The sequence below is a fragment of the Trachypithecus francoisi genome, unplaced genomic scaffold, assembly GCF_009764315.1.
Source record: "Trachypithecus francoisi isolate TF-2019V2 unplaced genomic scaffold, Tfra_2.0 Lachesis_group6, whole genome shotgun sequence".
In the NCBI taxonomy this organism is placed as follows: Eukaryota; Metazoa; Chordata; class Mammalia; order Primates; family Cercopithecidae; genus Trachypithecus; species Trachypithecus francoisi.
Genome location: NW_022681471.1, coordinates 17,941,195 through 17,956,063, shown reverse-complemented (window position 1 = coordinate 17,956,063; position 14,869 = coordinate 17,941,195).

Below are 14,869 nucleotides of genomic sequence, written 5' to 3'. Positions count from 1 at the left end.
TAAGCAAAGATCATTGTGCTGACCTGTACTGGGGTTTTGCTCTCCTGGCTACCAGGTGGGGACCTGTGACTTCTTTGTGTTTTAGTTGCTCTAGAGACTGGAAATAAAGGCATAAAATGCCCTATGTTCACTTAGGGGGGCTTAACTCTGTGAGTGGCTCTCTACTTGTGAAAGTATTTATGACAATTGCTCTCCTGCTGCACGCGCGCACGCACACACACACACACACACACTCTGCATGGCCCAGAATAAAGAACAAGTCTTAAAACCTAGGAGAAGGTAAGAGGGCAAGGTTTTCTCAACATCCCTTTCCTGCACATCCTGCACAAATTCACACCTTTTGGCTTTTCGCTCATTTCCCAGTGTCCCAACCCCACTTGCCCTCTTTAGTATTCTCCAAGGGGTTACATTTGATGATCACTAAGATCCTCGAGCCTATGGTGTGCTGGTAAATTGGCTCTCTAGGGGAAAAAAGCCCTGATTTGTAGCTTTGTAGTGTTTCCTGATTCCCTTCCTCCTTCTTTTCCCCCTCCCTCCCTCCATTTCTCCCCACTCTTTTCTCTTTTTCCTGCATTCCAGGCATAATTAGTCCCACCCCTCCAGTTCTTTCTGCCTAGTTTTTCTTGTTTTCATCTTAGTACACATAACTTGAATTTCTCAGCTGTGTGTAGCAAAAGTATATACCATGTTATTTTAAAAAATTTTGTCTTGATCTGTATAGCTAATTGAAATGATTAGTGGTAGCAGTTTTTATCCAATCATTGCTTTAAACCACACTCATGACATCCACAACAGAAGTAGGATGTTTTTGTCATTTTCTTGGAAATCATAGCCAGATACATCAGGCAAGAGAAAGAAATAAAGGGCATTCAAATTGGAAAGGAAGAATTCAAATTATCTTTGTTCACAGATGACATGATCTTATATTTAGAAAACCCTAAAGATTCCATCAAAAAAACTGTTAAAATTGATAAATGAATTCAGTAAAGTTGCAGAATGCCAAATCAATGTACAAAAATCAGTAGTATTTATATATGCCAACAGTGAACAATTTGAAAAAGAAATCAAGAAATCAATACCATTTACAATAGCTACAAAATATATAAAGTACCTAGGAAAATTTAACAAAAGAAGTGAAAGATCCCTACAAGGTAAACTATAAAACACTGAAGAAAGAAATTGAAGAGGATACAAAAAATGGAAAGATATTCTATGGTCATGGATTGGAAGAATTAATATTATGAAAATGACAATTCTACCCAAAGTGATCTACAGATTCAATGCCATCCCTATCAAAATACCAATGACATTCTTCACAGAAATAGAAAAAGCAATTTTAAAATGTATATGGAACCACGAAAGATCCTGAATAGCCAAAGCAATCCTGTCCAAAAATCTGGAGGTATCATACTACCTGACTTTAATATACTTTATTTTTTATGGTAGTTTTAGGTTCACAACAAAAGTGAAAGAAAGGTACAGAGATATTCCATATACACTCTGCCCCCACGTGTGTTGAGCCTCTCCATTATCAACATCTTCCATCAGAGTGGTACATTTGTTCAATTGATGAACCTACATTGACACATCATTATCACCAAACACTCATAGTTTACATTAGGGTTCATTCTTGGTATTGTATATTTTATGGGTTTTGATAGATGCTTAATGATGTATATCCACTACTATAGTATCATAGAGAGTAGTTTTATTTCCCTTAAAAATCCTCTGTGCCCCACCTATTCATCCCTTCCCCCACTCCCTGGCAACCACTGATCTTTTTACTGTCTCCATAGTTTTGCCTTTTCTAGAATGTTATATAATTGGTATCATATAATATGTGGCCTTTTCAGATTGGCTTCTTTCACTTAGTAATGTGGACTTAAGTTTACTCCATATCTTTTAATTGCTTGATAGCTCATTTCTTTTTAGCACTAAATAATATTCAATTGTTTAGATGTACCACAGTTTATCTATTCACCTACTGAAGGACATCTTGATTGCTTCCAAGTTTTGGCAATTATAAATAAAGCTGCCATAAACATTCATGCTCAGCTGTCTGTGTGGATATAAGTTTTCAACTTCATTGGGTAAATACCAAGGAGTGCAATTGCTGTATCTTATGGTAAGAGTATGTTTAGTTTTGTAAGAAACTGCCACACTGTCTTCCAAGGTGTCTGTACCATTTCGCTTTTCCATCAGCAATGAATGAGAGTTCCTATTGCTCCACATCCTTGCCAGCATTTGGTGTTGGGTTTTGGATTTTGGACATTCTAATAGATGTGTAGTATCTCATTTTTGTTTTAATTTGCATTTCCCTGGTGACATATGACATGGAACATTTTTTTCATATGCCTATTTGCTATCTATATATCTTCTTTGGTGACATGTCTATTCAGGTATTTGGACCATATTTTAATTGGGTGGTTTCCTTACTGTTGAATTTTAAGAGTATTTTGTACATTTTGGATAATAGTCCTTTATCACATACGTTCTTTGCAAATAATTTTTTATGTCTTTTTAAAAAAAATATAAAGTAGGTTTTCAGGTTTCTTTTTTTTTTCATTTTTTGGTGGAAGAAAGGTCTATATTTCAATGATACGGAGCTTACATTGTACTTCACATTTTCCTTTTATCCTCTCTCCCTTCCCCCATCTTGTTAAGCAGCACAATTCTTTTCTGAGCTAATGCATCTCTTGGCTTATTCTGACAATAGCAGCAAAGAACAGATGAGTCCAGCTACTGTTAGTCTATTTCCCTTCCTTCAAGGCATAAAGGAGTATGCCCTATTTTCTGCCTTTCAGGTTTTGTCAGCTGACATAGCTTTACCATACTTTGTATAATAGTTGCATAAGATGAGTTGCTGTCTGTCCAGGATTCAACGCAGTTTGGCATTATCCATGACTTGATGCCAAAGAATAATTCACCTATGTAATTTTTTTCTATCATCTCATTGCCCTAAAATAAATGATTTCATGGTGAAATAAAATGTGTTCTAGGAGAAGCTGAGGAAAATATGCAAAGTGCATAAGAAAAAAAGGTTCTCTGTGTTTTCAATAAATGACCATTCATGATAATGATGATACAAGAGCACTTGAACATAACAGAGACCAAAATGTTTTTATATATAAAAACTAAGAAGCCCAGAATCAGTGTCATATTTTGAAAAGTATTATGTTATGGTAGATGCAAAACTACCTGGTAGTATCTATACTTCCAATTAAAATTCAACTTCTGCTTGGTTCATCTGATTCTTTCAAGGTCTTAAATGTTAAATGAAGGGTTAAAATAGGAAAGTATTCAAGTAATTAGTAGGCCTCCTGGGTCTTGATAACTTCAGTGCTTCTGGGAGCTGCCCAGTTGGCCACCAGTCTCTGTGGAATCCAGGGGCCTCTTCCCAATATGGATTTGACCAGCACTTTAATTGGTGAGTTTCCATTAGCATCTTAGCATTACTCTTTAATACAGATGCCTTATTTTCCAGGGTTTATGAAACTTTAAGCGATAACCATGATTGCAGGAACAGATTGTTGAGGAGCTGTTTTTCAGTGAAAAGTCGGGTCAGGAGATTGATGGAGGCTTTGAAATTAGATCCTTGGATTGAAAAATAAAGTTGGCGGTCATGAGTCCCATCAGTGGCTTCTCTATTAAAAGTCTCTTTGTAATTGCGATAAAAATATTTTACTTGAGATCTACCATCTTAACAAATTTTAGGTTCACAATACAGTATCGTTAAGTATAGCAATATTGTACAATTATAGTAATTAGTTAAGTAATACAATATTGTACAGCATAGCTTTAGAACTTATTCATCTTACGTAACTGAAACTTTATACCAAATGAACATCAACCTCCCATTTCCCCCTTCCCCCAGCCTCTGGCAACTACCGTTTTATTCTGTTTTTCCATGAGTTTGACTGTTTTGGATACCTCAGGTAAGTAGAATCATGCAGTATTTGTCCTTATGAGGCTTATCTCAGTGTAATGTCCTTCAGGTTCATCTGTGTTGTCTCAAATGGCAGGATTTCCTTCTTTTTTAAGGCTGAATAGTACTCCATTTTATTTACATACTACGTTTTACTTATTCATGTAGCCATACATGGACACTTATATTGTTTCCAGATCTTGCCTACTGTGAATAATGCTTCAATGAACATGGGAGTGCAGGCTATTTCTTTGAGATCCTGATTTTAGTTCCTTTGAATGTATACCCAGAAGTGGAATTGCTGGATCATGTGGTAGTCCAATTTTTAGTTTTTTGAGGTACTGCCATACTTTTCTCTGCAGTGGTTACATCAATTTACATTCCCATCAAGAGGGTATAAGGGTTCCAATTCTCTTCATCATTACTGACACTTACTTTTTGTCTTTCTGATAATAGCCATCTTAACAGTTGTGATGTAGCCTTATTGTGGTTTTGATTTGTGTTTCCTTGATGATTGGTGATGTTCAGCATCTTTTCATATACCTGTTGGTCATTTTAATGTCTTCTTTGTAGAAATGTCTATTCAATTCCTTTGCCCATTTTTTTTTTTTTTTTTTTTTTGACAGAATCTTGCTCTGTCACCCAGGCTGGAGTGCAGTGGCACGATCTCAGCTCATTGCAACCTCTCCCTCCCGGGTTCAAGCAATTCTCCTGCCTCAGCCTCCTGAGTAGCTGGGATTACAGGCATCTGCCACCACGCCTGGCTAATTTTTGTATTTTTAGTAGAGAGGGGGTTTCTCCATGTTGGCCAGGCTGATCTTGAACTCCTGACCTCAAATGATTCACCTGCCTCGGCCTCCCAAAGTGCTGGGATTACAGGTGTGAGCCACCACACCTGGCCCCTTTGCCCATTCTTAAGTTGGGTTATTTGGTTTCTTTTGCTATTGAATTGTAAGGGTTCTTTGTATATTTTGGATATTATTTCTGTGATGTAAATACTCCCATCAAGGCCAACTTCAAGCTACCAGCTTGAGGCCACTGAATTCTGTGTTCAGAAGAGACGTGCACAATTGGCTCTTGTAAAACAATTTGTCAATTTGTGCTAGCTCCAGCATCCTATTGCCTTGAGCTCTGACATTTTTTTTTTTTACTTTTGTTCCTGATCCTTTTTCTTTCAATTTCCCATTATAACACACATACAATAATAGTTAAAATACCCAAATTAAACTACAAAGCTGCTTCTTAATAACCAAACATGGCAAGAAAGGTTGAAGTATTTCTTGCACACTTAACATATACACTAGGAAATCAAGGTTGTGTCAAGGATGTGTGCTAGCTGCTAATTTTTAGTACAGTAAGTCCTCAATGTCATCGACAGGTTCTTGGATATTGCAACTTTAAGTTAAATGATGTATAAAAACAACAATTATTTTTCTCATCAAGGATGTTAAATGAAGACTTAATGTAATTGGGGAAGGAACAGCAAGAAAGACTATGTTTTGTGGTTCTGTAATACTCTCTGAATTGACAAGAGCCTCTCTGAAAGTCAAGCTTCAGTTCTGATGATAGTAGGTCCCCTGAGACACCTTTTGTAATAGTCCTCTCTCCATCAGCTATGGCAAAGTCAACAGGGAGCAGTAGTATCAAAATGTAAACAAGTACTCCATTATACTCATTTTATTTATTGATTTACTTTTTAAAAAATGAAGTCTGTCTGTTGCCTAGGCTGTAGTGCAGTGGTGCAATCAGAGCCCCACTGCAGCCTCAACCTCCTGGCCTCAAGTGATCTTCCTGTCTCAGCCTTCTGAATAGCTAGGACTACAGGTGCATGCCCCCATGCCCAGCTAATTTTTGTACACACACACACACACACACACACACATATATATATATATATATATATATATTTTTTTTTTTTTTTTCTTTTGAGACAGAGATTTGCTCTTATTGCCCAGGCTGGAGTGCAATGACGTGATTCCGGCTCACTGCACCTCTGCCTCCAATATTCAAGGAATTATCCTGACTCAGCCTCCTGAGCAGCTGGGATTACAGGTGTGTGCCACCACGCCTGGCTAAATTTTGTATTTTTTTTTTTTTTTTAGTAGAGATGAGGTTTCACTGTGTTGGCCAGGCTGCTCTAGAACTCCTGACCTCAGGTGATCCTGCAGAGACAGGGTCTCTCTAGGTTGCCCAGGCTGGTTTCAAACTCCTGGCCTCAAGCTATCCTCCCTTCTAGGTCTCCCAACATGCTGGAATTACAGGCATGAGCCACCATGTCCAGCTCATTATTTACTTTTGTATTTCAGCTTTTTCTCATGTCCTCACATGTGCTAAACAATGCTTCTTCCTAATTTAATACATCCATTTCTGCTGCCATTGGAAGCTTCTGCAAATTGAATGTGTTTACTCTAGCTTGGAAGACATGGATGAATGAAAAGCGTTATGCTTTCTTGCAAATAGTCCAGGAGTGGGAAACAGAGAGACAGCTAGAGCTAAGTTTGGCCCAAACTGCTTAACATGTGTGAGATTTGGTCTAATTCCCTCAGTTTCCCTAGGTATTACATGCTCATTCCTCAGCCTCTGCCCAGCTGCCTCACATAGTCCCTCCTTTCTTGACTTTGTTTCTCAGGCTAGATCCCAACAAATCTCACCTAGAGAAACTTGGAAAAATCTAAGCAATAAACTAGGAGTCTAGTGACTGCTGATATCTATTTATATATATTATATAGTCTCCCTCAGAACAAAGGGACAAGGAACCTGTGGTGTGCTGGTAAACCATGAACAACCAACTTTCCAGAACAAAAAAATCTGTGTGTGTGCATGTGTGTGTGTGCATGCACATTTTTACATTGTATTGATATAAAGGATGAGTAGTACACAATTGAAAAATAGTATACATTACTCCTGATTTTAAATTCCACAAACCAGTTTATTATTGCAGAATGCTTTTGTTAATTTTTACAAGTTCTTTTATCCATAGTCAATCTATGATTGTGATTGATGAATGAATGTAGTCCCTACATAAACGTGGCTGATATACTCATTTATGTTAATGAGTAATGCAAGTGAAACAACAAAGATGCGTGTCAGGACTTCACTTATTCATCAGTGACGTGGGGAATTCCTTTGTTGAATCAAATAACAGGTTTTGAAGATTGGAAGAACATGTTCTTTTCTTGGTTAGTCAAAATGTAATGCCTATGGATATAACAGTTTTAAGTTTAATCTGCATTATTAATGCTTTCTCTATCACTTTTTATTTTTTTATTTTTATTTTTTTTATTTTTTTATTTTTTATTTTTTTGAGACGGAGTCTCGCTCTGCCGCCCAGGCTGGAGTGCGGTGGCCGGATCTCAGCTCACTGCAAGCTCCGCCTCCCGGGTTTACGCCATTCTCCTGCCTCAGCCTCCCCAGTAGCTGGGACTACAGGCGCCCGCCACGTCGCCCGGCTAGTTTTTTGTATTTTTTAGTAGAGACGGGGTTTCCCCGTGTTAGCCAGGATGGTCTCGATCTCCTGACCTCGTGATCCGCCCGTCTCGGCCTCCCAAAGTGCTGGGATTACAGGCTTGAGCCACCGCGCCCGGCCCTCTATCACTTTTTAAAGTTTGGACTATCAGCAAAACAATAAATCAAGCCTTGATCTTAAGCATTTCACAATTTTCATACTGTAAATAATCCCTAACATGGCTGATGTCAAGCTACAATTGTGATGTCACTGGGTAAAGAGTGGGAGGAGATGCACAGAAGCACACCATTATAGGGTGTTTCCACCATACGGATACTATAGATATAAATAACCGCAAGGGCATAGATAAACAAAATGTAATTCAAGAATTAGAAGGTGATGTGTTTTGACTATTACTTTTGGTTTTAATATAATTTCATTGTAGGTAGACATAATTGAATTTTTAATAATGGCTGTGTTTAAAAACCAGCTTACAGAATTTTTGAAGATATAACAACTGGCTCTTGTGAGCTAGAATATATCAACTCCCAGCACACTGGCAAGCAACCAAACTTGTGAAGGACCTATTACGGGCTAGACATTGCATGTGTAACCTGTGAGATTCTTTAGCTCTCAACAGTCTTAATAATAATAGTATATAATCCAATGTCATTGGCTCTTGCTCCTTCTGCTTCTTGCAGCATCCCAGTACCGTGTTGTGTCTCTCAAACTCTTGACAGTCTCTAGTGGGTATCCCCTATGTGATCATGAACATATTTGCTTGCCATGTGCTGTTGCTGCTTTGTTGGACATTAACCACACATTCATCTGGAACTACTGTCTCCCACTGAGGCACTGTTGTTTCTTGGGTGCTGCTGCTACTCTGTTGGAATCTGATTTCTCCTTCTCACCCTGTTGCCTTTCTGCTGAGAGCTGACGACAAAGCACAGGTGTGTTTTTATGGCCCCAGAACACCTGGATAATTTTTCTCAAAGTAGGAAAAGCATACATCTTTTTCATTTGAATTACATTTTATTGGAAAGTGTCTGAAAGCAGGACTGCTGATAACCTTACAATGTTTTTGAATAATCCTTTTACTTTAGAGTAGTTATCTTTTTAGATTTACAGAAAAGTTAAGATTTACTTCAGGAATCTTTAAATTCATGTTTAAAGATTGGGTAGTATCTTGAGGGTAGAATAGCTATATAAATTTTTTGGAATCTTCTGCATGGGAGATTTGTCTGTTTCCTCCCATTTATTTATTCAATAATTTATATCAGTATAGATTCATGGATATTTACTTTGAACTTCAAGTTATACTCTAATGTAGTCGATCCTTATTATTCATGGATTTCCTATTTGTGAATTTGCCTGCTTACTAAAATTTATTTGTAAACTACAAATCAATACTTATGGTGCCTTCATGTTCGTTTGCAGACATGTGCAGAGTGGCAAAAACTTTGAGTAGTCTGATGTACGCCTTCTCAGTTGAGGTGGAACAAGGTGATGTTCTACCTTCTTGTTTGCAGTTCTCATCCTGTAAACAAGTATTCTTTTTTTTTTTCGTGTATTGATTTTCATGTTTTTCCAATTTTTGTACTTTTGTTGGTAAATCTATATTAAGGTACACATGAATTTAAACTGATGTTTCCAGCTCTATTCTAGCCTCTCCACTTGCTCATCTGTGACTGTCCATTTCAACAGCAAGAAACTTGGCTCTTACCATCTGCTATTCATTTACTTAATTGTTCAATTCTAGTATACTGTACGTGTACAGCAGTATCAGAATTGTTAACCCATACCCCATGGGAAACAACTAATAGAGTATGGTGCTTCTGTGCAGTTCCTTTTGCCTTAACTCTTACAGTCCCCACTCACCTCCAAAGTTACTTATCTCAGCACCCTTTTCCCCTTCACAGCTTTCACTAATACTCTTGAACATCCTTGACTGTTCCATTACTCCCTATTCTGTCATAGGCCATGTGGGATTGGGCTAGGAAGTAGAGCCAAATGGCAGATACTTCACAGTGCTTAGGATCCCTGATGACTTAAGCTGTTTTAACACTCCCATTCCATCCCTTGATCAAGGTCAATATACCTTATTCCTTCCCTTACCATGATTCTCCTCCAGGAGCCTTCCCAGACCACACAAAAATAGGCTCTTTAGGAATTTTTAAAGTTCATACCAGATTTACCCAATGTGTCTGAGTCCTAATTAGAAATAAGCTGTGGCCCCTGCTCTATATTTTCCACCTCATTTAATTATATTTAATTATCTTAGAAATAATTCCTAAAATGTATTAAGTGCTTACTATTGTCAGGCATGTTTCCTAAGTATAAGTGTTAACTTGACTAGGTCTCAAACACTAATGAGGTAGGGTCTACTGGTATTCTGCTTTTTTTTTTTTTAATTTTTTATTTTTGAAACAGAGTCTCACTCAGTCACCCAGGCTGGTGTGCAGTGACACGATCTTGGCTTACTGCAACCTCCACCTCCTGGGCTCAAGTAATTCTCCTGCCTCAGTCTTCCAATTAGCTAGGATTACAGGTGCATGCCACCATACCCAGCTAATTTGTATATGTTTTTAGTAGAGACAGGATTTTGTTTTTTGGCCAGGCTGGTCTCGAACTCCTGACCTCAAGTGATCCACCCACCTCAGCCTCCCAAAGTGCTGGGATTACAAGCGTGAACCACTGTGCCCAGCCTATTCTGCCATTTTACAAATGGAAAATAGAGACTCAGAGAGGCACTTCTCCCATCCTTATCCATTTTTGACATACAGACATATTTCAATTCAATAAACCTGTACTGGGGCCAGGTGCAGTGGTTCATACCTGCACTCCTAGCACTTTGGGAGGCCAAGGTAAGAGGACTGCTTGAGGCCAGGGGTTTCAGACCAGCCTAGGCAATATAGCAAGACCTTGTCTCTAGAAAACAAACAAAAAGAAAACAACAACAACAACAAAAGCCCGTATTGAACACTTACTTTCTGCAGGCATTGTGCTAGACACTAGTGAAAAAAAGGGAAATGAGTAAGAAATGGTTCCACAACTCAAGGAGATTTCAATATGTATCAAAATATAATTTCAAATAATATGGAAAGGGAATAAATTGCTTTGTACCTGCCTGGTGTATTAGCCCATTTTGCATTTCTATGAAGGAATACTTGAGGCTGGGTAATTTATAAAGAAAAGAGGTTTATTTGGCTCATAGTTCTACAGGCTGTACAAGCATGGCACCAACATCTGCTTGGCTTCTGGTGAGGTCTCAGGAAGCTTTTACTCATTACAGAAGGGAAGGGGAGCCATCATGTCATGTGGTAAGAGAGGGAGCAAGGGAGACGCCAGGCTCTTTTAAACAATCAGCTCTCCCATGAACTCATTACCATGGAGAGGGCACTAAGCTCTTCATGAGGGATCCTCTCCCATGACCCAAACACCTCCCCCACTACCAACACTGGAGATCACATTTCAAAATGAGATCTGGAGGGGACAAATATCCAAACTATAACACCTGGTTCCTGCTTAACACTCACTGAGGAATACCCTGAGCTTTACCTTATTTCCTTTTGGTTCCCAGACCTCCCAGCCATTTTCAGGTTGGCATTTCCTGGCTTCCTCATCATCCGTTCTTTGTGTCCCCAGTCTAATTAGTAGATTGGTGGGAGGTAGCATGAGAAAGGCAAGGCTTTTCCCCGTGTACCCATTCTTTGCAGCAATCCAGCCATTTGGGCTTTAATTGGCTTCATAGGGCCCCTCAGTGCTTTGTCCTTTGTGCATCAGGAAGTTAATTACTTAATAAACCAAATGGAGTCTTTCAAAAGTGTAGTGTTAGCTCTTCTTTTTCTTAGAGTAAAACTTGGACCAAACTGAAGTACTCCAGTCACTGTGAGAACCAGCTGCCCTGTAATTTTTATTTCTCATTTTATGATAGATAGCCATATTAGAGTACCTTCTCCAGAGATAGCAATGTATGCATTGCCCCAAATTGGCTGTCACCCAGTAAAAGTCAACAGTTAAACATTCTTCCCATTAGTGCATGTATCTCTGTTCTCAAAAAGAATTTAAAGTTCTAAGAAACAGCAATTACCCCAACCCCAAAAAAGCCCCAAACCCCAAAGCGATCTCTCTTCCCTTGTTTGTACAGAAATAGGCTTTAGTTAGCAGGCAGCAGGTGGCATGATAAGTTTTTATGCGGGGGAACAGCATGATAAAAGTGGTATTACAGTAGGACTGATCTGGCAATACCGTACCTAGTATTTCTCACACTGTGCTACAATTGCCTGTTTATTTGCCTTTGCCTTTCTCCCTCAAAAGAATGTAAATTCCTTGTAGGACAGTTACTTACTCATCTCTACCTCCAGTGCCTACTACAGAGCTAGTTGATTGAGGAAAGGCTACAGGCAGAAAGATCAATTAAGGATGTAGGAGTAGGGGTGGGGAGAGGCTACTGAGGTAGTCCAGGTACGTGTGGTGATAAAAGCTGGGATGAGAACAAGATCTGAGGGATATTTTGTAGGGACACGTGCCAGGATAACATGGATGAAAGGGCGAAGAATATAAGAGGACGTCAGGATTTTGAACTTGAAAAATCAGAAAATAGGCAGTATTGTTGGGTTTTAGGGAGAAATAAGTAATACCTCTTTGTTCCTCTCCTGAGTTCTGAAACAAGTAAGAATTGAGACAGTAAGTAAATGAAGTTCAAGATGTGATTATTAGTGTCCTGTGAATTATGCAGATTTCCCCATATAGTAATCGGCACACCAGGACAACTGTAGCCTCCCCTTCCAGGAGCACAGGTCATCCTGTAAGATTCCCATATGGCTGAGAGCAACCTAAAACACTCTTTCAGGGCAGGCAGAGGTGAAAGAGAAAGCCACAGAACAGGGATCAGCCAACTTTTAGTGCAAAAAGCCAGATAGTAAATATTTTAGGCTTTGCAAGCTATATGGTTGATCTCTGTCACAACTACTTGCCCCCGATGCTGCGGTGTGAAAGCAACCATAGACAGTTGGTAATGGAACAAGCATGGCTGTGTTCTAGTAAAACTTTATTTACAAAAACAGGTGATGAGCTAGAATTGATTCACAGACTGAAGTTTTCTGACCTCTGGACAGATGGAACAGAGTTGTATAGTTCTTCATCAGCCTCACTAGTAAGCTAAGTCACACCTTGAGGAAAAGGGAATGAGGTGCCCCAGAAAAGCCAGGCATGTTATCCTAGTGGTGACTCCATCAGGAAAACAGGAGGCCTGGGGAATGCAATGGCCTTCTAACAGATACCATGGACAGAGAGAAAGTAATTTGGAAGAGAAGGTTTGTGGAGAGATGCTAATCTTGGAAGGTGTGGAGTTTGAGGTGGCAGCAGTGGAGGTTACCTATAGCCACAGTGATGTGGGGATCTGGCTTGTTCTGACTTGTGAGAGCCAATTGTGCACATTGTGCAATTTTCAACTCTGTGTTCAGTGACCTCATATTGGTAGCTTGAAATTGGCCATGGTTGGAATATTGATAGCATGGAAATTGGCAAAAGCTAGAAATCAGAGTCTGCCTTGCACCCACTGTCATGAGCCAATTGTTAAACACTTACCAGCACATTATTGCATGTAGAAGATGTGAATGCAGATCTGAAACACAGTGCAGGTAGGACCCAATAGGAGAGTCATCTGCATGATGGAGAGAGCTAAAACTTTGGGAACGGCTAAGCTTACTGAGCACAAGGCAGAAAATAGCCAAGTAAATGAAACCAAATACTTGAGAATATTCACAGTTTGGGGTCAGTAGAATAAGTGGATGGCAAAGGCTGGGAAGAGAGATGGGAGAGGTAGAAGAACAAGGAAGAAGCAGTGCTAGAGTAACTGGCCATCACTCACTACCTATGATAGTAGGGCTCTTGGAGAACATATCAAAAAAAGACCATTTATCTTTGTTAATTACAAAACAAGAAGCCCTCATCCTCCTGAATAGGCAATTTGAATGGAGGGTGGAAAAAGAGACTCCTGGGATTCTGTGGACCTTCCAAACAGACCCAAAATTTGTCCCTCTAAGGCTTCCCTGGTACTACATGCTGTTTCAGTCAAGATCAAGGGGGATAGAATTTGGCACGTGATATAAAGCCACCCGACACTAACTATTTAAAGCCCCCAAATTTTACATTATTTCTCTTTAACTCATAAGAAATCTAGCTGCTATTGTGGTTTAAAGCCTTAGACTATATTCCTAGCTGAGAAATATAACAAGGGGTTTTCCCCCTAACAAGAAAAAAAGAAGAATCTGTTGCCTAATCTCGTATACTAGAGATCAGCTAATGCTTACACTAGCTTCAGTGGTCTTCTGGTTTCCAGGTAAGCTATACCTAACTCTAGTAAAGACTTTGCCGGCCAGCGCGGTGGCTCAAGCCTGTAATCCCAGCACTTTGGGAGGCCGAGACGGGTGGATCACGAGGTCAGGAGATCAAGACCATCCTGGCTAACACGGTGAAACCCCGCCTCTACTAAAAAAAAACACAAAAAACTAGCCAGGCGAGGTGGTGGGTGCCTGTAGTCCCAGCTACTCGGGAGGCTGAGGCAGGAGAATGGCGTGATCCCGGGAGGCAGGGCTTACAGTGAGCTGAGATCTGGCCACTGCACTCCAGCCTGGGCAACAGAGCGAGACTCTGTCTCAAAAAAAAAAAAAAAAAAAAAGACTTTGCCCTCTTCCCATGGGATTCTTCAACCCGTAAAAATTCTACTTCTTTTGTAGTCTAAATACCCTAGGGTGCTTCTCCTGACTCTGGAGCTCGCTTTTATCTCTGTTCAAAGCTAAATCCCTGTAAGGCCCCAGACACCCCAAGAAAGGTCTTTTCTTGCATATCATGGACCCATACCCAAGCCTGAGAAACCAGATGAAGCCATATTTAAAGCTCTAAACCCAGTGCTAGTGAGGCTCACCACAAACTTTGGTGTCTTAACATAATGCTTTGGTCCACAAATAATACTCTTTGTGTTTACTTACTAAGTTTTCTGGGCCATATTGAAGATTTTTGAGGCTAGTCTGTCTACCTGTCTACCCTGCTTGGCTCTAACCAATTGAGAACAAACACAAGGAATTAGATGTAGATCAATGTCTCCTCTTTAGTATTTTTTTATTAGTAACAATAACTAAAATTTATTAATGGTTTTCCAGATATTTATTTGTATCATATTACCTAATCTTTATACCTATGAGGTAAATATGATTAATATTTTCAATACAGAGAGGAGGAAATTAAGGGACAGAAATCTTGAACAACTTATCCACAGTCACACAGTAGGTGTCAAAGCCAGAATGAAAACCCTAGTGGTCTAAGTCCACACACTCCACCATCTCTCTGCTTATATCTAAAAGACAAGATTCTCTGTTAAAGATTGACCAGAGGATAAGGTTTAGGCATGAGATAAAGTGAGACTTCTGACTACCCCAAGTTAAAATTAGCTGTAGTCTTAGAAGCTGGAGAATGGGAGACCTCTTTTGCAATTTAGA